The sequence below is a fragment of the Hesperophylax consimilis genome, chromosome 21 (genome assembly GCF_061612785.1).
Source record: "Hesperophylax consimilis isolate HC1 chromosome 21, BYU_Hcon_1.0, whole genome shotgun sequence".
NCBI classification, from domain to species: domain Eukaryota; kingdom Metazoa; phylum Arthropoda; class Insecta; order Trichoptera; family Limnephilidae; genus Hesperophylax; species Hesperophylax consimilis.
Genome location: NC_142856.1, coordinates 30,917,712 through 30,941,803, shown reverse-complemented (window position 1 = coordinate 30,941,803; position 24,092 = coordinate 30,917,712). Strand labels below are relative to the sequence as shown.

The 24,092-nt window shown below is 32.0% G+C and overlaps 1 protein-coding gene across 2 annotated transcripts in view; it reads left to right on the top strand.

Moving 5' to 3' along the window:
• Positions 1-314: 314 nt before the first annotated feature.
• The window catches only part of CARPA (Carbonic anhydrase-related protein A), a 178,336-nt gene continuing 154,558 nt past the window's right edge, over positions 315-24,092 (top strand). For both annotated transcript variants that reach the window (XM_089644778.1, XM_089644777.1), the window contains exon 1: positions 315-598. The gene's annotated coding sequence lies outside the window, so the exon portion shown is untranslated. The remainder of the gene's footprint in view (positions 599-24,092) is intronic.

The following is a 24,092-nucleotide window of genomic DNA, read 5'->3' as shown; positions in this document are numbered from 1 at the left end:
ATCCTTTTATCAAAAAACTGCTTCGCATTTGCTTAAAAATAATTCCATTACATAACAATATTTTATTGGTGAAATTCTGAAAGAAGTTAAAATAATAATACTGTTTATTTAGTTTTTTCTCTATTCTTCTGCTTGTTTATCTTCCCATAAAGACATTAACTGATTGTCCCCAAACATCCCCTCCACATTTTCTCAGAGGAAAACCAGCCCACATTTGTTCGCGAGTTCGAATTTTGAAAGCTCCGTCCAATAGCAGAACGTTACGGCTCTTTCCAACCCAAACTGGATTTGGATTTCAGTCTAGCGCAGACCCTTGCGCCGGGAGGTTGTCTCCACGACAGTGGAAATCGGAAAACTTAACGAAATTTTCCGCGAACGAAAATAACAGAATTTTCTTCATCGTAAGTTATATTTAACAAACTTTAACTTTGATCAAATTTGTAATGCGATTTTGATAGATTTTCGTGATTGTGTTGGGATACATTTTGATCTGAAGCAGTTTTGTGATTTTTGAAAGATAATGGCTTGGACATTACCAAATTTTATGTGTTTTTTTATTATTTATTGACGCTGTATAAGTTCATCAATTGCTTTTTATGTGAGTACAATTACAATTAATATTTTCTTTATGTATAACTTGTATACTTTTTGTAAGTTCTCACCATTTTATTTATAGGTACAGTTAAAACAAAAAGTTTTCAATTCATATTAAATTCATACTCCACTTACACGATAAAGGACAATTTTCTGAAAAAGGTTTTTTATGTTTGAGATATTTATTACAACTGCATTTTTTATGATTTTTACTTAGCCAATAATTTGTTAAAAGTATATGCAGCACATACTTTAAGAATTTGTATTGTTTGTTATTTGAATTTGTATTTGAATAAGTTTAGCGAAAACTTTTCTGTCTTCAATTTAAATACTCAAAATCTTAACTTTAAGAATTATCTACTTGGATATTTTGTTGAATAAGTTCATTATTTAATATGTAAGATTGTAGGTCTGTGTAAAAACTTCGTCGTTTCTTACCACGGAAAGAAGTCAAGTATTTCTATACCAATTGAAAAAATAATAAATTACCTACTACCTGAAAAGTGTTTCTAAATGATGATAAATCTTCAGCATTTTTATGAAATTGTCATAGTACAGAATAAAATTCGTTTCTGTTATAAAATTTTGATTTCATGTGGTTCTTAATTTGAGTCTTAGATGCGTAATGCATAAAATAATGATTTTTCTCAGTGCGAAAGAATTTTATTTTGAAATTCACTAAATATTTTAATCATTCATAAATAGCACATCTCCTAATAGAGTTAATCTCTTGGTATAATATAAAACAAAAATTTGTATAATGTTTAAGTTAAAACTCTTGAATAATTTTTAGAATTGACTTTTGAATTAATTTTTAGAAGTATCCTGCCTGTTTTTTTCCTAAATTGCAAGAAAACTTTTCTGAAATAAAATTAATTCTCTTTAGTGATAAATTTTTTCAGTAATTTTCTTTTCTTGTGATTTTTTATTTGAAAAAACTTTAATTTTTTGCGTATTCAAATAATGAATAATTAAAGAAACACATTATTTTCCTTTTAATATTACTTTATACAAGATTTGAATTGAATTTCAATTCATAAATATGAAATGTTATTTTATACGTGGAGATTGAAAATAAGATATCATTAAATTTCCTGTTAACTATCAAGACAATAAAATACACATTTTCAACAGAATTTTTCACATTTTGAAAAATCCTTAGATTGGCGCGTAATATATATATTTCTGTAGTAAAACCTCAGTTTGTAATTTTTAATTATTGAAGAAAATATTAACAATTCTTAAACAAAAATTAGAACAGATAAATCAGAAAACATACGGGCCCCGGCAAGGCGAGGGTCCTGGGTTCAAGTCCTTGATGTAAACGTATCTTTTCTGATTATTCTGTTTCAAAATGTCGTTTAAGAATTGCTAATATTGTCTTCAATAAATAAAAAAGCGTAAATTCTAGTGTGTTCCATAAATTATTTTTTCAAAATGATTCCCTTTTTTCCTTGAAGTTAAATTATAAAATCATAAAAATAACTCCAGAACAGCGAAGTTTCTTTTGTAAAAATCCTCTGAGAACGGTAAAAGTAAATAACATATTTACATTAGATAATGTTCCAGCAAAAATTTTACTGTTTTTGAAAATAATGTGGTTTTCATTTTTACCTTTATTCGAGATAACATAAGAATAAGGTTACTATATCAAATTAAAATATAATGCGTGGAACAAATTTCATTTTATTATATTTTAATACTAGAAAATTGACAAAGGTGAAAATAATTAAACGAGTACAATAATGCATTTTTTATAGTTATTGAAATAATTTTAATATTATAATGGATTTATCTACATGTGGTGTGGGTATATCAAAATACAGCGTACATATTACACAAGAGCCAAGCAATGAAAACAACGAACAAAGAGCCAAATATGAAACTAAAACGTTTTTGTAAAGTGTGCGAAAAATTGCCAAATTTATTTATTAAGATTTGCTAAAATGTATTTGTATCACATTAATTCTCTCATTGATAGTGCAACATTATTGCAAATGATTTAATTTCATGTTCCTTATAGAGTCACATGAACTATAATATATTTCACTGCAACAATAACGTTATTACCAATTCGTTTATAAACTCCCTATATACCTTTATACCACGCATTTACAGCTTAGGTAACCAATATGCAGAAATAGCAGATATTTATTTCACCGAAAGAATTTACATAAAAGCATTTCACATATTTTTTTTAAATAATTATTAGTTAAAAATTTTGGTTCCTATTGCCTGGTCATATATTTTAGTTGAAGAATTCCATTATCATATTAGTATGTTTGTACTGAATAATTGATTTGTATTTTTTATTGATGCTAAAAATGTTTTTTTATCATAAACAAATAAATATTTTAATCCACCAATATTAAAAATCACTTACTTAAAGTATATCTAACTAGAACTAACGTATATTAGAAACTTTAGATTTCAGGGTCTAAAACATATCCAAAAAAGAAACTAAAAATAAAAGATTTTGCAAAAAAAACTTCCTATACTATGGTACTAAACTCTACGAAAAAATCCCGATCTCATTCAAAACTCAAAAGATTATTATAAAATTTTAATCTCTAATAAAAAGCTGGATATAAAACATAGGAAGATCAGAAATAGATAATATACTGAAACCAATATAGACTGAAACCGAATCCACCAAACTGAACAAAATAACACTATTTTATAATGTATTTTTATATTATCCACACAACAAAATTTTGATAGTATTTAATTGAAATCCTCAGTACTGGAGATCCCAGTGAGGATATGATTATTTGTTTTTGTTACAAAAAATAATATATTAAAAAACAAAAAAAATCCATTGCTGAATTTATCCAATGTTGCGGGCAAAGTGACAAAAAAATCGTGTTTAACATAGCATTTTCCTGATGATTTCGTCAAAAATATTCACTATTTGGCACTATTCAACATGATACATAAAAGTCCTATCGTCGCTTCCTCCGGCAGACGCTCTGGAGTTTTATAATCTGTATGGCATCTACGCCGTAAAATGGGACAAAAAATATATAAAATCTTGAATTTTTCCCACTGGAGCCCTTATCAATTTTAACCCTTCCCCATACTTAACGTCCGCGTAACCTCTTTAGCAGTTTCAACCTCTTGGACTTCTGAGAGTTACGTTTTTTTTAAATGATATTTATTGTGGCTGTATTGATTTTGGATACTGAATTTTTAAATCTAAGCACGATTTAAAATCCGTATTAATTTGTGTATAAAAGCGATTATAATAAACAGAAGAATACTTCATATAAAAAAACCGTCTAAAATAAAGTACATATGCATTTTCCGGTTATTGGCTGAGTAGGCATCGCGTGTATGCTGGCTAAGTACTCCATCACGACAAAAGCAAAATTTTCCGCTTACTGTGGTGGTAATAGGAGATTTAAAAATATTGTCATATTATTCGTAACCCGGGGATGTTTGTTTTCTTAAGAAAAAAAAAATTATACAAAAAAAGTGCTTAAGGATTATGGCATTGTTTAAATACATCTTGCCGGTCCAACTAGGAAGGCTTTGGCGTTTGAGTTTAAAATCTATGCTTAGTACTTAACAAATGAAAAACACAATATTAAAGAGAGAAATTATCTAAAATAATCAACTTCGTTTACACCGTTTGTTTAATAAAAAATTTCAATATGTTTAAAAATTTAAATTTTCTCCTTTGCTGACGAAGTAATCTTTGGTTTTGAAACATGTTGATAATTTTTATTGAAAATAGTCATGTAAACAAAGCAGGTACTTTTCATCATTTAAAATGACTCCACAAAGTACTTTAGCACTTATTGAATTTATTTTTATTTATTTATTTATACAGGATTTTTACAGATGTTCTCACTTACGTGAGAACTATCCATTTACAAAAACTCATTCAAATTGAAAGAATATATTGAAAAAAAAAGAAAGTTTAAATATCAGATTATATTAACTTCTGGTATATTATGATACAAGATATAAATGCGAAAAATATACATGTATTAGATAAAATACGTATGCCTTATTCAAACTCTGCCTATTTTTGTAAAATATCTTAATAAAGGTGCGTTAGCATACTAATATATTAATAAAACACCTTTAATTTCAACTATCTTCAGATTTGTTTGTGTGAGATACCTGAAACTTAAAATCTACACAGGACTGACAAAGAAAGCCCATTATGAGAAATAAAATAATTTTTGGCAATTTGATTAAACCACTATATTTAATTTTATGGAATCGAAAACCGACTCAAAGTTATTAACAGACCACACGTAAACGCTTCGTAAACAGAATTTTTCGTTAAAATTTGTTTTTTTGTAATGCCTCAATAATAATTGATTTTAAGCAACCTACTGATGGAGATTATTTTTACATTTCCTTATTATTGTTCGGCGAAATCAACACCGCACAAATATTATGATAAAAAAGTTCAGATAACCGTTTAGTAAATTTTCTTCTTTTCCAAAACCTTCGTGGAAACAATTTAAAAATTCAAAACCGTTTTGTGGCAAAGTTGAATATAAAAAAGCTTTTGATATGGAAATCATTATTAGTCTATCAGTAAGCGCGGGTTTGATTACGTGTGATTATTGTTAAAAATATATTATTATGTAAATTGAAACAACTTATTCGGGATATATAAAACTAAACGGTTATTTATTGTTTAATAATTTTGTTTCATATTTGTTTAACCTTTTGAATTATTTATCTAACGTCAATGCACAACAAAAACATGCTTACGATATGATTTTGTTTTGTGTGAAAGTTGTGTTATCTTGAATTATTAAATGTTATTTCATTGATAGATTAATATTGTAGTAATTACGTAAAACTAATTCAAAGTTATGGAAAAACGTTGTATTCATTATCTGGTTAAAGAATTGTTTAAGATTTTATTTGAAATAAATCGTCTCTTTATTTTTTTCTGAAGTTTTGAAGAATTCTCTTTTGAATTGATTGAGATTTGATATAAAACACAACATAATATTTTATTATTATTATTTTCAATGATAAACTAACGTTTATAAGACAAGGTTTTATGCATAACATAAAGGATAACAAATAATTATAAGCAATAATTAGTCATCCGAAATTACAAGTGAAAAAATATAATAAGCAGTAATTGTTGACTGAGGTACTAGTACATATTGAATCATTTGGCGGGTTGGAAATAAGCCGAAATAGCTCAGTGGTTTCAGAGTACCTGACCGGACATCAGAAGGCACGGGTTCAATTCCCGTTGGCGGCATTTATTTTTACTCGGGAGATATTTTCAATTTGTATTAGTATTTCGGATGACTAATTATTGCTTATAATTATTTATAATATTTTATGTTCTGTTTTGGCTTCACAGTTTTAAATTATGCCTTTGAAGGGAAAAAAGGATATAAAACGTTATAGGCCCACAAAAGTAGGTACTAAAAAAATGGCTGAAAATTTGCGATGCAATGGTAAACTGTTCATACAAATAAAAAGTATTTTTAAACAATTTTTTACAACAACTTCAATTAATTTTTTGGCTTTGTAATAGTGATATTTTCCAAAACTGGAATTTTTTTACTTTAACCCCACACAGGAGTCCTGGAATAAATCATATTTTGGGATGTTGTGTGGAGGGTCTTTTTTAAGGAAAAGAAGTAGAGGAAGATCTGGTAAAGTAAAAGGTCTGAGGGTTGGGTAGGAATCTAGATATCAGTGTGTCCAGAGGTGACAGACATATATGTATATACCAGTATATATATGTCCGTAAATGGGTATAAAGTAATGGGTCGAGAGACCAGTTGGAAATGTCAAAGGGTCTCTCTGAAGGAGTTTCTCCCAATCTGGAACGCCACGAAGTTGGCATCCTGAACACACCTCAACCCCTTGAACCTGAACACCCCTGCTAAATCACCAAACGTATCAAACCACTTAGGTTGACAATAAATGGTCCAAACCCGCATCCCAAATTGAAACCATACGCTTTAAGCAATTATAAATACTGTAATTGTTTGAAATGCATGTAAAACATATTTTAGATAACAAAGCAAGTGCTAATTTGGGATGAAATAATTAATTGTATTTCGACTTGATATTAATTAATGCCTGTTTGACTAACCATGGCGTAATCATTCATGAATATGTTATGTATTTCTAAAATAATTCTCTTTATTATAATATTAATTTTGATTATATTTTGGAATTCGAGATTTTTATATTATACTGTTATTATTTTATATATATACAAGAAAGAGCCTAAAAATATCAACAAGAAGCATTAAATAAAAGTATCCTAAAATTACGCAAAAATGTATCTTCAAATCGAGTTCGATACTCAAGGGGTTCAACATTTCCTTAACCCAAAGAGCGTTTCTTTCGGGGTGTTTTCCGGTAAATTTAACCCCAGGCGCGGAAGGCTTCGTAAAGGGGCTAAAAGGACCCAAAAAGGCTGTATAGGAAGGCGCACGGGTCATTTGAACCCCCTCCGTCGTTTTATGAGGGAGGGATGTCGTTGCTTACTCAGTCAGATATCAGGAGTACATTAGAAACTTTGCAGGGGTTGGATGTAGTGCTCTAAGGGTTGAGGTTAGCAGACTGACAAATTTACACCTGATTAAGCCATTTCGAAGTGTTTAACGTTTAGCGAATTGAGAGTTAAAAATTATATTATTAATCTTGTGGAAAGAAAAGTTCTTAATATTACTCGTATTCTAATAATACTGCTCGAGAATTTAACACTTCTTTCGAAATCTTTTCTTATTGATGATATAATAAATAAACTAATTTGGTGTCTTGAAGATAATTATTTGAATCTAAATCTGATTTGTGGCTTTGTTTGTAACGATGTTAAAGGATAGGCTTGGTAGGAATAAGATAAAAATAATATTTAATATATTTATGGTGAAATAACTTACTGCGTAAAACCTCAAATTGTAATATTTAATCAAATGAAAGACGTGAAACAGAAAAATTAAAAATAAATTCGGTTGTATCTAACTACTGGACACCAGTCTTGCCAGGGCAAAGCAAACAGTAAAGCTTCGGCAAGGTTGAGGTTCTGGGTTCCATTCCTAGAAGCGGGAGAATCTTTTATGATTTTTCTTTTACACATTTTCCGTTTTAATTGTTGATATTATTTTCAGTGATTAAATAATATAAGTAACTTGCGGAGTTACTTGGATTTATTTTTTGACAATTTCCCATTGATATTTTATTATTGTCTCGATGGATATATATGTTTTCATTTCAAGGAAAGTTGTGGTACCTGGTTGTGGTTCCTGCACTTTTTTCTTTTGTCCCTTTGTAATAGAGTCCTGTGTGTGCTAATTTCATAATGTTGCAAATTAAAACCTGAAATATTAGAGTTAAGCAATACCACCTCATAAGGAGGTCATATTAAGCAATACCTTCTCATTAAAAGGTCGTATTCTGGTTAAAAATGGGTCACTTCTCCAAGAACATTATGTTATGCTAGGGGATGAATAATTATAATTAAAATAATTGACGTTGACTATGTCGCAGAACAGAAATTGTCCTGTGAGGCAGTATGTTATTATCAAATTTAATGTAAATAAACGCCCGTTTACCGGCAACAATGTAACGTATTTAAGTTTTTTTAAATTGCGGAAATAACTAACTAACTAACCATCACGCCATTTCACCACAGGGCTAGGTAGAGAGGACAAACCGCCAAACAACTTCGGTATTTAATTTAACATTTTATGATTATTTATTTAATCACTGTAATCTCTGTAATCCCTCATTACGCATTGTATACGTTTAATAAATTTTAAAAATATATTCTAGAGCACCTGGATTGTTTTCCTTAAAACAGTATAACATATTGTGTAAAATTCTGAGGTACCCGTGCAGCAAACAGGTAGGTTTCTGATCTGCAATATTAATGAAATTTGTTGGAGTGGAAGTTTGTGTAGTTGATACAATTGTATGTAAGCTGACAGAGACAGACTAAAACACTGCAAATTGCTATTAATTTGATGTTTTTTTTACGTCATTTACGATTACAACAAGTTATTTTCTCTTCACTAATTTTAGCAATTCATTAGGAAGTTTTCTTTTAATCCACTGTTTTTGTGAATATTTATTATAGCCGCAGTGGGAGGGTTATATTCATATGTCCGTCACTCCTGGACAAAATGATCCCTTTATTACTACCCAACCCTTATACCTTTCACCTTCTCAGAACTTACTCTAATCCATTTCCTTTAAAAATACCCTCCACACAGCATCTGAAGAAATAACATATGACAATGCCTCCCGTGTGGGATTAATATTGCAACATCTTTTTTGATTAATATTAAATATTATAGGTAAACAAGTGCCGATGGGTACCGTTCGTGGTAAAAAATAATGTGTTAATTTTTTTCTACTTTTACCTCAAATTCTCTAGTAAACAATAAATTCATGGGCCTGGAGAGAAAAAAGAGACATTTTTTTGTATTAAGGAAACTCAAATGTGTTTAAGCGATTTGTAGGTAAAGATAGGATGAGTTAAATCATGAAAAACTAATATTGTGCTTCTGTAAATGTAGGTACCGAAATTCTACGTAAACAGTGAACTTATTTATTTATTTATTCATTTAAATTTACACACAGTACAATATGATACAAGATATAATTAAAATACTTTGTGATTATTGATTATTGTACTTTATCAGGTCGAAATTATTGGTTCCTAACTAGGCAAATTGCCCGTTCCAAGAAACCAAAAAATATGTGAAAGTAAGAGTGTGATTTGTCTATGTCTATAATATATCTCATTAATGTTTTAATTTGTGATGTTTAATCGTTACAATCTTATGATAGAGTCGAACTTGAGCTGTTGTGTATGTTTCAATTGTGTATGAGCAATAATTAGAATAATGGAAGATATATATAGTGTGTGATTAGTCTATGTCTATTTATAACGTTACGTTTTTTAACATTTTTTCAGATTTTCCTCTGCCCAGTCTAATCAGCCATTTAGTTATTACTGGGCCTATGTATAAAATATTACAAGTTTTAATGTTTAATTCAGGGGGGATTTTGTTGTACAATTTAGGTCCCAAGTATGTGTGTGTCTTTCGGTACTTTGCCGTATTGCTCGTTGGGATCATAAGATCATTTCTGGTGTGGCTTCTTGTGATGTGTTTATGGTCAATTTTATTAATATTATAGATTTTTATGTACATGGATAATAACCTTTTTTATATAGTTTTGACGAACATCAAGTACATTAAACTGTTTAAAGAGCTCATCGCTAGAGAACCTATATGGTTTGCGCATTATGACTTTAATTATTGATTTCTGGGCCTTCATAAGCGGATCTAGAATTGATCTTCCTGATGCTCCCCAGCCAATGCAACCATACATTAAGAGGGGGTTGCACAGTCCGAAATATATTTTTCTTAGATCTACTTGTCTAATTATGTTTCGCACTGCAAAGAAAATGTGAGTAAGTTTTCTTACCCTAGTTGTAAGATTGTCAATGTGATAATTCCACTTAAGATGATTGTCTATTATAACACCTAGGTACTTGATGTTTTTCACACATTCAAGATCTCCTTCTTGTTTTTAAAATTAGATGTACAAAATTTCATCAACGTCGTAATAAACTGTAGATTTGTATAAAAATCGTACCTAGCCACAGATTACTCTCCTATATAAATAGATTTTAAGTGTTTCTGCAAAATGTGATTATTTTAAGAAAATGAAACAAACACTTAGTTTTAAACCACTTTATTTAGTTATATTCGTCGACCGGTTTCGATTGGACTCAATCTTCTTCAGGACAATAAAATATAATACTTTATTGTCCTGAAGAAGATTGAGTCCAATCGAAACCGGTCGACGAATATAACTCAAAATAAAGTGGTTTAAAACTAAGTGTTTGTTTCATTTTGTATAATGTCAAGCCACAAAGTGTTTGCTTTCTTCGATAATATTTTAAGAAACTTCAAAACGTTATTTAAACCTCATTTTGAATAAGTAATAAGATGTGAATTCATCGAGCATATTTTTAAAATCGTTATCTATCTAATTAACTGACTACTGTAATAATATACCAGATGGCAATTAGCTAATACAAGTTAGTTTACAGAACACATGCTATGTTTAAATACTGCGCGGTTACGTCAACAGTGTGCAACGGTCATTGCTGCAAATAAGTCATTCCCAATCAAAGGTTATAAATCGAAAATATCAACAAACTGTTGGTAACTCACTGTAAATTTTCTTCAAAGGTGAATTGTTATTATGGCAACTCAAAGTGCTTGCTTCATTAATCGTGCTTATTACAACGATTTTAATGCATTTTTCCACCATTTAAGATAAAATTTGAGAGCACAAAAAAACGATAAAAATTTATTGTTTTAGTGCCCAATTTTTTCAAGGCTTGCTTTTAACCATTTTTTTTTCAATTTTACAATGATGAGTGCATATTTTCCGCTACAGGTTTTGAAGCATGTCTTCTACAACGTGTGCAATTTTTATTATTCCAACCGCATTTTTTTTTATTTTTTTTATTTTTATGTGACACCTCACAAGAGTGTCCCTGCCTGTGCAGTGCACAGACAGGGGAACTATGTCACCACCCGGTTGGGCGGCGTTGTGAGGCGGAGTAAGGTAGGGGCTGTAGGAAGGGATTTGTTAATGCGGGCCTTGAAGAGGCTCGGATTATAGGAGGGAGGAAAAACAGATGCCGGTAGCCCGTTCCACATACGAGCCGACTTACACAAAAACGAGTCGTAAAAACGGCCCGTTCTCATGAAGCCAACGTCAACCGTGAACGGGTGTTCAGTTCGTGTCCGTCGAGTTTCGCGCACGTGCACCGGTGCATCAGGAATCAATGCTGCTAGCTCCTTGGAGCAGGCTCCATTGAAATACCTGTAGAACAGACACAGCATGCCTACATTGCGTCTATGCATCAGAGAAGGCAATCGGTCTGTTAACAACGGATTGTCAATCAGACGGATCGCTCTCCTTTGCACAGACTCAAGCAGGTTTATCAAGTATTTTGGGGCACCAGCCCAAAGGTGGCTCCCAAATTCAATAGTTGGGCGGACTTGAGACTTGTACAGGGTCAGCAGCTGGTCACTGTTGAAGAATCTCCTAGCCCTGTACAAGACGCCCAACTTTTTGGAGGCCTGATTTACTCGGGCTTCTATGGATCCCCGATACTTGAGCTGGTCTGATATAGTAACTCCAAGCATTTCAATGGAGTCTTTATTGGGGAGAGTGCTCCCATCAAATTGCACCAGACAGTCATTGATCTCCCTCTTTGCCGAAATCAGACACGCTTGGGTTTTTGAGACGTTGAAACTGACCAAGTTGGCCTTACCCCAGGCACGAACCATCTCTAGGTGGTGGTCAATTTTTCGCTTCAAAACTTCCCGAGCTGTTCGAACATCATAGGTGGAAGGGGGCCTGTCAAAAAGATAACCCTCGTGAACGGTGCTGTCATCAGCGTAGTAGTGAATTGGTGCACATTCAACGAGATCGTTGATGTGCAATAAAAACAGCGTCGGAGACAGCACAGATCCTTGTGGCACCCCCGCATTGATTTGGTGCGGTGAGGAAGAAGAGCCGTCAACCACGGTTTGAATTGTTCTTCCCCTCAGAAAGTCCGCAATCCAACTATGCAGGGTTGGGTGGATCCCATACGATGGTAATTTCCCGATAAGCGCCCGGTGCCAGACTCTGTCAAAGGCTTTGGAGATATCCAACCCAACGGTTTGGGTTTCACCAAAACGTTCCATGTACCGCCCCCAAATATGCGTTACATATCCGAGTAGATCGCCACACGAACGGTTTTGACGAAATCCATATTGCCGATCGCTTAGGATATTGTTATTCTCGAGATATGTGAGCAATTTGTTGTTAACCACTCTTTCTAATACCTTCGAGAGTATGGAAGTGATGGCTATGGGGCGGTAGTTAGAAGGGTCGGAACGGTCCCCTTTTTTTGGGATTGGGTGGACGATTGCCTTTTTCCAAAGATCTGGCACCTTTCCACCTTTGAGAGAGAGCCTAAATAATTTCGCGAGCACTGGAGTCATTTCTGCAGAATTATATTTTTAAATATTTTTCATGTATATCGCTCGTGTAATTTAATAGAACCACATATGCTAAAATCACAGTTTTGAGTTAAAAATGTAGAAATATGCCTGAATTCACCAAATTTGTTGTGAAAAAAGGCTACATCTTATTTATCTAATTCCACTATAATATAATATAATATAATGTTTATTTTTTTGCAATTAATACAAATTAAATATATTTTTAGAGTAAAACAAAATTTTTAATAAAAAAAATATTTATACTAACAATCTCTTTCTGATTAGAGAAAAAAACATCTGAATATTAAATTATTTTTTTGATTTTTGACAAATATTTGAAAGTTAGTCAAAAAATCTTCAGATCCCGTTTTTTTAAAACGTGAGAAATGCAGATACGTTTCATTTGAATTATATTAGGGATATAATAATAATATTTGGATAATTTATATAGCGCCGTTTTCGAGAGAAATCACCTCAAGGGTCAATATATTCCAAGACTGACAAAACATGCCTATTTTACACGATTTAAGAGCGTATTCCAATATGAAAATTTTATTAATATTATGTTATTTTTTTGATGATATTTTAAACAAATAAACAAATTTAAACAAATTTAAAAAAATTTGTGCATGCTGATCCGCAATAGTCTCGTTACAATATAAATAAAATAAAACCACTGAAATTTTGGTAGAAACCACCCAAATAAAGTTTGATTTATTCAGTTGCACAGTGTAATTAGTTTCCAAATGATCCCCAACTATATTTGAGATCGGGGATCATTTCGAAACTAATAACATTGTGCAACTGAATAAAACCACTGAAATATTGGAAGAAACCACCCAAATAAGGTTTGATTTATTCAGTTGCACAGTGTAATTAGTTTCCAAATGATCCCCAACTATATTTGAGATCGGGGATCATTTCGAAACTAATAACATTGTGCAACTGAATAAAACCACTGAAATATTGGAAGAAACCACCCAAATAAGGTTTGATTTATTCAGTTGCACAGTGTAATTAGTTTCCAAATGATCCCCAACTTTACACAATGACATAATGCCCAATGCCTTGTTAATAAGGCAATGAATTGTTTATTCGACGCAGGAATGTAGCTGGTAGCCTCCGGTAATTTCCAAGAATGCCCATTTCCACCGGCCATTACGCGGAACGGCGACAATCCCACAATACAAGAACACTGTTTAATTGTTGGTATTACTGTTGGAACTGCTGCTGTGTGGGGAGGCAAGTACACAAAATTATAAATTTGTGGTGAATGTAGAACAAACATGGTGCTATTTAAATGCATTTAAATACTAATTATTGTTTGCAAATTCTTCTCCTTTTCAATTAGATTTTGAGCATAGAATTTAGTCTTAGCCAAAAAAATTATTTTTTTGACCACCGATTTTGGAAAAATCTTTAAACAAAGACAAAATTAAGAGCGTATTACGTAAAATAAAAGTGTCATGGATTCAGAAATAATAAAAATTTATTTTTTTATTTAACTATCCTCATTTTTTTGTGACAAAAATAATTAATGATATCCTCACCGGGATCTCCTATGCTGAGGATTTCGTTAAAATATTATTAAAAGTTTGTAGCATTTATAATATGTAGTTATTATAAATATATTTTTTCTGAAACAATTATAATTACTATACAAATTCTCCACGTATTGCACCCACATAATATATTTGTCGCCTTACTGATACATAAATAAATTAAGGCGATGCCATACGTAGTAATGCAAAATCATTTTTTTTTGGTTTGAAAATTTGGTCGCCTTGAAATGTCTCAGATGCTTTATTTAAATACTGCGAGTAGAATGCATCTTGGCCTTGGAAATAATCGAGTATTATTTAGATAGTCTTTTTATAAGCCCAGAAAAAAATAATGTAAAGGCCTATGAAAACTGCTTTAAAGTTCAAAATCTCCTACTTACGAACCCAATTTCGGTTATGATTTTATTGTATAATGTGGCAAACTAAGTTATTTATAAAATGATCGAAAAAAAATTAAATATTTATGCCTGAACATCCACAAAATAAAATAAAAGGCACTTTTTGACCACGTTTTTTTCTTGCATAAATCAAAACAGGCGGATGGTGTTAAGCGGGAATTTAAACCTTATCGCCATCTGCGTAAGGGTTGTTATTGATAGCGGCTCAATTTAAAATATTACACGACGTAGTGCATCGCCTAAACAGTATATTTTCTATTTCTGATTTTCACATGTTATGTAACCAGCTTTTTATGTGAGATTTAAATGTTAAAATATTATTGTGAGCTTTGAATGAGAGTGGGATTTTTTTGTAGAGTTTAGTACCGTTGTACAGGAAGCTTTAGATAGCATCAGTAGGATTGATAGTTTACTGGGATGAAATTACAATTTCTTAACATAATTAATTTTTGATTTACTTATTTATAATTACATGACATTCTAGTCACTTAATTTATGTTAATTAATACTTCCTTTACAAATGTTAAATTTGGGAGACGGGTATTGCGTCCTGGGAAAAATTTATTGGAAAACCAGCACCTCTGCAATTCTAAACAACAATATTATGTTTATTTAAAAATGCAACTAATTTATACTAGTGACCTCAAGGTCCGGAATGTCAGTTCTTACATTTGGATTCACGTAACAGTCCCTTTATAAAATAACCACAACATTATCCTCTACACCGTTTTCGTCGGTAGATTGGAACGTTGGAATTCAAGAAATTCAGTCCGGCCTGAAACATTATTTCAGTATAATAAAGATGGTACAATCAACCCGGTGTAGTTGTAAAATGTTATTTGTTTAGAAATGGAAATACATTGCAGTTGGGTAACTTGGAAATGGTTCATACTTCTCAGAAATAGCCACAAAACATTTTCGTTAGAAGCCACTGTAGTTTGTAATAATTAGTTTACACTATACTAACTGAATTTATGTTAATTAATACTTCCTTCCCCTGGACTAAATTTAACCATCAATAAATTCATATTAGAGTAGTAGATTCACAAAAATTTATATTTGTCGAAACAATACATGTTAAATAAATTGTTGAAATATCGAATTATCAATTAATTTTAGTTCCTACTTTATCGCTTGTCTGATCTTGTACAGAATTTCGGCATGTAAAACTTTTGATACATAAAAAGGTACACATCTAAACGCGTAAATAGATTCACACACCAAATGTTCACATCAAAAAAATCACAATTTCCCCGAAAAAAAATTTACGTCTTACCTTGATTTCTGAAATGAAAATCGTATTTTTCTATTTTGGGTTAGGAGTCTATGACTTCATTACATTATTTATCGATTGATTTGTGTTTTTTTACTGCATAATTAGCCAGCTAAAATAACCATTGTCACGCTGATTAAAACTCAGAGATCTTTACTTTAGCAACTAAATAAATAGAAAGCTAACAGTCTTTTTTCCCACCTGGAGTTTCAAAAGATTCGCGGAAATGTAATTTGCAATGATGTTATTTTATTTTCTTCTGATGAAGTTTACAAATTTGTATTTAACGGAATCCAACTAATTATTATTTTATTTAAAAGAGAATTCGAAGCATTTTCGGATTAATTCGTTGTTAATGAAAAATTTTATTTGAAAGTGAAAAATGTCAAGAAGTTTTCGTAAGAAACCCAATTTATTTCAACGACGATGGAGTTTTTCAAGCATGTTTTAATCATTAAATCCTACTATCTTAAATAAACCTCAAAATGTTAAGTGACAAGATCTTTAAAGTCGCATTTTTCTCAATTTTCTTCTTTAAAATCGCATTCCTCAGCTCACAACATTGACCATATCGGATTATCGTAGATTCATAGGTCACGGACTGTTTCATACAAAAAAGGACTTCGGGGGATTACGATCAATGTTAATCGCATACCAAATGAAATAAGCGTTTTGTAGGAGGATTAACAAAGAAATTATCATTAAAAAACTATAGCTAACTAACCATAACGCCGTTTCCTTGCACGGGTAGGCAGGGAGGATGTACAGTGAAATATGTCGGTCTTGGCACAAACTCTATTTGTTATTCTGACTCATGACACGGCTGGACTCAAGTACTTGGTTCACTTGATCATGCCATGTCTTCCTCGGGCGTTCCCGACTTCTTCTACTATTCACAAACCTTCTAAGCGTACCTTTTTTACACCAGCGATGTAATTTTTGGGAATCTCTACATTTATAACAAATGGTTTTACCGTACTTGCGCCTCAGGGATCTCATTTCATCACAACATTTAGTCTTACTTTCATCTTTCCTCTGCCAGTTCCATGCTCCATTGCTGTTCTAATATAATGATGTGAATTTTATATCCGGAAATTAGAATAATTGAAAAAGAAATTTGTTTTTTATTATTTTTAAAATGCCTTATAAAAGCACAACACAAAGGATTTTCCGTGTAAATATTAATCCAGATAAACGAGGCCACCTTTGACCAAATATCAAATAAAATTATAGTCCTACTCCTCCCATGTAATAACATACCCTTTGTTGAGACATCTCAACCTTGTCATTCTTATTCGACGCGAAGGTTTCAACACAAGTCTCACGATCCTCGTAATTCCCTCAGCCTTCCCCCAAACACGGAACTTGTCTAGTACTATCCTCTGACATACATACAACCTCATTTTACAGACAGGAATTTACACTACGGATAACATAAAATTATAATTTCACAATTACATTTTTTTGTGTATTCTTGCTGTTTTTATTTCCGCTGGTTACTTCGCAATGCGCTTACTGCAAATACTTTAGACTTTAACAACGTAGATGACGAGTCACGTAGCTATTGAGTTGACCCCCGTGGTCGAGGGGTAAAGCTCTCGACTAGTCACCTGGTTCAGTACCGGCGTGCGCAAGTAAATTTTATTTGATAAATTTGTATTATTTCACAATTTATTAATTAAAAATAATATATACTATACTTGCTATATACGTGAATTAGAACGTTGGATTTAGTCGTGTTTGGTGATCAGATCTGAATAGCCAGGTACTCCCCCACCTTTCTAATCCCCATCTCCTTCCCCTATCCAAAACCTATTGCCTCAAAAAATACCCCAATTGGGGATGCCATAGTCTCACAGGCTCCAGACGGTTGGGAGCAGTTGGGACTCTTTCGCGGTATTCATATTAAAAAAGCACGTTACATAATAATCTATTGAATTATTTATTATGTTTATACGTTTATTGAGTTTAAATTTTGTACATAAGGGAATGAACAGTGGTTTACAAATGGATAAAATTTTAAATATTAATAAAAACAACAAACTAAAATTATCATAAATATTATCTTGATGTAAAAAAATGTTTAAGTTTGTTTTAAAATCGAATTACTTACATTAAAAATGTCGATATCATTTGTATATTAATTTTCTAAATTATTGACGAGTTTACCATATAATTTTTTTTGAATGGTTACATCGAAATAGGTCCTTATGCCTGGTGTGTCGAGTAGGTATTCTTAAGATGACCAGACTCGCAGAACAGAAGTTCGCACAGTCGAGCTCTGAAATTAAAAATTTGAAAAAAGAGCATAGGTAATAAAGAGCATAGGTCAAAAATAACATAGGTCAAAAAGAGCATAGGTCAAAAAGAGCAAAGTTTAACCACTCAGAACAATAGAACGTCAAAAGACGTAAATATGATAATAGCGGTCAAGACATTAGAACGTCTTTTCACGTAAACGCGCGAGATTTTACAAAAATCGATTTATTTCCATCACTAGTATACGGATTGCCATGATTTAAAAAACAGAGTATCGATAATGAATAACGCTACGCGTCTGTATTCAACAATGTCAAGAGTTGTTATTTTGATATTTAACCGTAAAAGATCAATGGTTTCGTTGCTTGTGTGGCGCGTAGCGCCGTCTTGTTGAAAATAAACGTTGTCCAGATCAATACCATCCAATTCCGGCCATAAAAAATCATTAATCATCTCTCGATAGCGCAATAGTATTATTTTACGAGACTGTTAAGGCTAGGATATATGTACAAACACAATGTAAATACTATTTAAAATGTTAATATTTCATTAGAAATCTCTTAGAAATTAATTTAAAAAAACACTCCGAGGTATCTAATTTTAGGTAACATCTTTAGTTGCATTTGGTTATAATAATGCTAACGACAAAATGATTAGCATTGAGTGCTTCCTTTGAAATTATGTTACTTTAAAAAATTATATTAAATATTTCCAACAAACCGGGCAAATAATGTGCACACTGGCAATACTTAATATAATAAATGGCCACATTTGGTGCCTAGCTTAAAAAAGACGAGTGAAATATCTGAGAACCAACTTTTCATACTATTCTCTTGGAATGGTCTGATATTCAAAATGTCGTTGAAAAAAAACTTACTGGCAAAAACTATTGCTAATTTATTAAGAATATCTTCAAACGGGATTGCAGGCCCTAAACGAATGAATTGATAGGTTTCCTGATAAACTATACATTGTTAAGACGAACGAGGTGCATAAACACATTTTCTGGTATTATTCCAAATTTACTAAAAGTTTAACAGGAAATGGCCTGTAATCCTGTTTTTAACCGGTTTACAATAATTTGGAGAGATTCTTAAAATATCATTGAAGGAGAAGATAATACTTATAAATCTAAACGAAACATGAAACAGAACAAGACACAGAAAAATGAGAAGATAACGGTCACAACTAGGAATCGAACCCAGGATCGCTTGTTTTACCGGGACAGGCGTCTTAACTTGGACTCTTGACATTACCCATCTCATCTATTTGATTCACTTGATCGTGCCATGTCTTCCTTGGGCGTCCTCGATTTCTTCTGCGATTACCGTCAGTGTCATTTATTCTACTTAGAATCCTTTTATCGTTCATCGACATGTTGCCCAACACTTATAAGAAAAGGTATGTGCTTATGCCCCCAAAGCGCTCTTTAAGGAATTGTTCACCAAAAAACGGTGCTTTAAAATGATCTAATTATTTGTTCAATAAATATTACAAAATAAGTTTGTTGCGGCATTTTAAATTAAATGAAAATGAGCCACATTTTTTACTCCACCGTTTTTAATAAAAAATATCAACATGTTTCATTACCAAAGATTTCTTATCCTGATGAAGAAACCTCTGAATTCGAATCATATGATATATTTTTTTTAAAATTGGTTATTTTTATTTTATCAAATTTTTCATTATCATTATTAACCATCCCTTAAATGATGTATGTCTTTCAAAGTGATGACCCCTTCATATAACAACCTCATACAGCCTAGCAGTAGAGCCTTTGCCACCCCTATCATATCGCTCTCCCTTCCCCTCCCCCACCCTTCGGTGTTAATTATCTCATAATACGGCTGCTTTCCGCACGCACCGCCATGTGAAGGGATGGTTTCACTTTTCGATTTCCTAAGCGAATGAGTTTTTAACAAGGGGATGGAAAGATTTCATATCTTCTAGGTGTGTTGTAGGAGTGGTCATTTTGTTGTTTTGTACTTTTTTTTGTTTACTTTGCTATTATGATTTTTTATAAATCTCGTAAATAAATGGTGCCATGAAGAAGTAGGACTATACGTAGAAGAGAGATGCCTTAGAAAAGTAGGAGTATAAGTACAAGAATGGCGCCATCAAGAAGTAGGACTATACGTAGAAGAGTGATACCGTAGAGAAGTAGGAGTATAAGTACAAGAATGGCGCCATTAAGAAGTAGGACTATACGTAGAAGAGAGATGCCTTAGAAAAGTAGGATTATAAGTACAAGAATGGCGCCATTAAAAAGTAGGACTATACGTAGAAGAGTGATGCCGTAGAGAAGTAGGAGTATAAGTACAAGAATGGCGCCATTAAGAAGTAGGACTCTACGTGGAAGTGAAGTGCCTTAGAAAAGTAGGAGTATAAGTACAAGAATGGCGCCATTAAGAAGTAGGACTATACGTAGAAGAGAGGCGCCTTAGAAAAGTAGGAGTATAAGTACAAGAATGGCGCCATTAAGAAGTAGAACTATACGTAGAAGAGAGGTGCCTTAGAAAAGTAGGAGTATAAGTACAAGAATGGCGCCATTAAGAAGTAGGACTATACGTAGAAGAGAGATGCCTTAGAAAAGTAGGATTATAAGTACAAGAATGGCGCCATTAAAAAGTAGGACTATACGTAGAAGAGTGATGCCGTAGAGAAGTAGGAGTATAAGTACAAGAATGGCGCCATTAAGAAGTAGGACTCTACGTGGAAGAGAAGTGCCTTAGAAAAGTAGGAGTATAAGTACAAGAATGGCGCCATTAAGAAGTAGGACTATACGTAGAAGAGAGGCGCCTTAGAAAAGTAAGAGTATAAGTACAAGAATGGCGCCATTAAGAAGTAGAACTATACGTAGAAGAGAGGTGCCTTAGAAAAGTAGGAGTATAAGTACAAGAATGGCGCCATGAAGAAATAGGATTATACGTAGAAGAGTGGTGCCATACAGAAGTAGGAGTTCAAGTACAAGAATGGCGCCATGAAGAAGTAGGATTATACGTAGAGGAGTGGTGCCGTAGAGAAGTGAGTAATCAGTAAGTTATCGCACACGAATTGTCTGGAGCCAGTAGGTCTATATCAGCCCTAATCGAGGTATGTTGTGAGACTGACGAGAGTGAGGATGTGAATAGAAGTCGGGAAGCATCTGGCTATTCAGATCTGGTAACTAAACACGATTAAAATCTTTTCTAATAGTGCAATTTTTCAGATTTTGAAGAGTGGGGAAGGAGATAAAATGGATGGTGAAAGGGAACACGTCTAAGATGGGATTGTAAGTTAATGTTTTTTCTCTATTGATAATGGACTCATAATTATTATTTTTAAATCTCCTCCCACCACCTCTCACTAATCCCTATTCACGCCTCCACCCCCGCTTCAATACTTAGTAATATATTGTGTTCACGCATTGTTTTATAATGTCAAGTTGGTATATTTTGCTCTGAGGAAGGAATGGTTGTTCCGAAACCGGTTAACAATGTAACATTGTTTGATTTTATAATTTTTTACTAAATTATTACACTTGGCATATATTACATTTATTTACTGTTATGATTCGAAAACTAATGGAATACAATTCATTCAGATTAAACTGAAGTAGGTAGAGGTATAGTAGGAATGTGTTGGGAAGTTTAAAAAAAAATCTGAAGAAACTAATGGAATTATGAAATTATTTAGTAAGACAGTGAAAAACTAAAGGTTTCAACGTTTGCCAGTGCAAATATATAACTGATTATCTAAGGATATTTTTTAGACATCAAGTAATACGTACAAATTGTCAACATAAATTGGTGAACTACCAGTTGGATTATATATGAAATACTTGATTAAACATAAATAGAACACTACCCGCCATCTATGGACAATTTGCTTAATCTTGTTTCGCCTTCATTGTACCGCCATAACAAGCATTCAGCCTTGTTTCTAATACAATTATCATAAGTACCCCCCATTCAAATAGTGCCAGCCATTACACGAGGCCTAGCACATATTGTGGTTTAGATACAGGACGTATTTTGTTATATTGTTTATGGTTGATCTTTATTTTAAATTAAACAAATGACTTTGTATACACCACTATTTAATCAAAAGCATCGACATATGTCAAAACCAATAAAATCTTAGTTAGGATAAACATAAAATGAAAATTAACAAATTTAAAAATGGATAAACAAGTACCTATAGAAAATTTTAAAATGAACGGTGATTAATTACTTATTATTATTAAAAAAAACAATTAAATAAAATTAAAAAAGAAAGGTTGAATAATTAAATAATAGAGGTAATTATTACATTTGTTATATATATAACAGAAAGTAAAAACTAAAACAACTTTTTTTAAATAAATAAATGCAATGATTACATATTTTATGATAAATTTATTTATTTCATATAATTTTTTTTTTAATTATAATAACTAATTCGTCACCGCTCGTTGTAATATTTTTGTCGTTATGTAATTATTTATATACTTACCTGTTTGTCTAGTCTAAAATTTGTTAATTTTCATGTTAAATGGTCTGGACTCACCAGAACTTACCAATTTAATAAATATTCATATTCCGTCTAGATCAACCCGACAATCTGATTTATTTTATCTACCCTCGTGTAGAACAAACATTCGAAAAAATTCGCACGTGCACAATATAATACAAAATTTTACAGCATTGACATTTTTGGTAATAACCTAAAGAAATATCGATATAAAGTAATGCTTACGATCGATTATATTAATATGAGAGTATGTTTTGTATCGGGAGCATATCCTATCCTCTTCCTATTTTCCTCTTCCTCTACCCTTCCTTTAACACCAAATTAATTTTAAGATATTAAAACTTCATTTCCAATGAACTTTAACATAGAAACTTCTGTGGCTTGACTTCAGTTAACTTGTATATTTATATGTATCAGTGTGTATTATATAAAAGCTGTTTGTATCTTACAAAATAAATAAATTATACTTCTTACGTTAATCACGACGAAAAAACCATTGGTTTTGAAACATGTCGGTCCTTTTTGATTTAACAGTCTTCATTTATTTTATGTAATTTAAAATGACACTACAAAGTGAATTCAATTCAATTCCGTCATGAGTTTTAACATGTCAATTTCATCGACAAGACACACTAAAAAAAGTACAAGCTTAAAACATTTTTTTACTAAAATACATCTCTTTTAAAATGTATTTTAAATCTTAAAAAATATATATAATTTGGTTTGACTGACTTTTGAACCTTTCTATCTATCTTTATCTACCAAAATCGTCGAATGCCGATCGGATAGGACCAATATTTATTTCGTGTATTAACTGGTGTAATGTAATTCGGTTTTACGTGTTCTTACGTGATTGCTTCCAACGAGTCTCTCTGACAAGTTTCAGCTGTATCGGATGTCGGGAAGTGGGTTAATTTCCACTTCCAAGCTATGTATTTACTCACGAAAACAAAAGTGAAAATCAAAGAGTTGTTTTTATAAATGAGTTTTAATTGGAAAAACATTATTTTAACACCCTGTATGGCTCTATTAAGTGACTCACGCCAATATCAAATTTGGTAGTTTCACCGATGGCTTTACATACTCGTATATGACGATTCTGATCACAGGCGAAATTGTCAACCGCAGTAATTATTGCGAGGCAGCCGTTACAAGTACTCACTTTCGGCACCGCTTTAACAAATTCATTGGCAACTGGCATCATGTGTTTAACGAGTAAGTTATTTATGTATAATAATTTCTAAAAACATTTACTATTAAACATTTTCTTATCATTGTAAATTTTAGTCAAAAAATCATATTGGGTAGTCTTTTTTTATATTGTTTAACTGTATGGATGGTGAGGTGTGTGTGAATATGTAGATCGCTGGCTTACCTTCAGCGATAGGGATATCCATAGATTGTCTGACTCCAATTTATAAATTAAAACAATAATTGAAATAATCGACCTTTATTGTTCATTTAAAGTTACAAGTAACATAAGTAC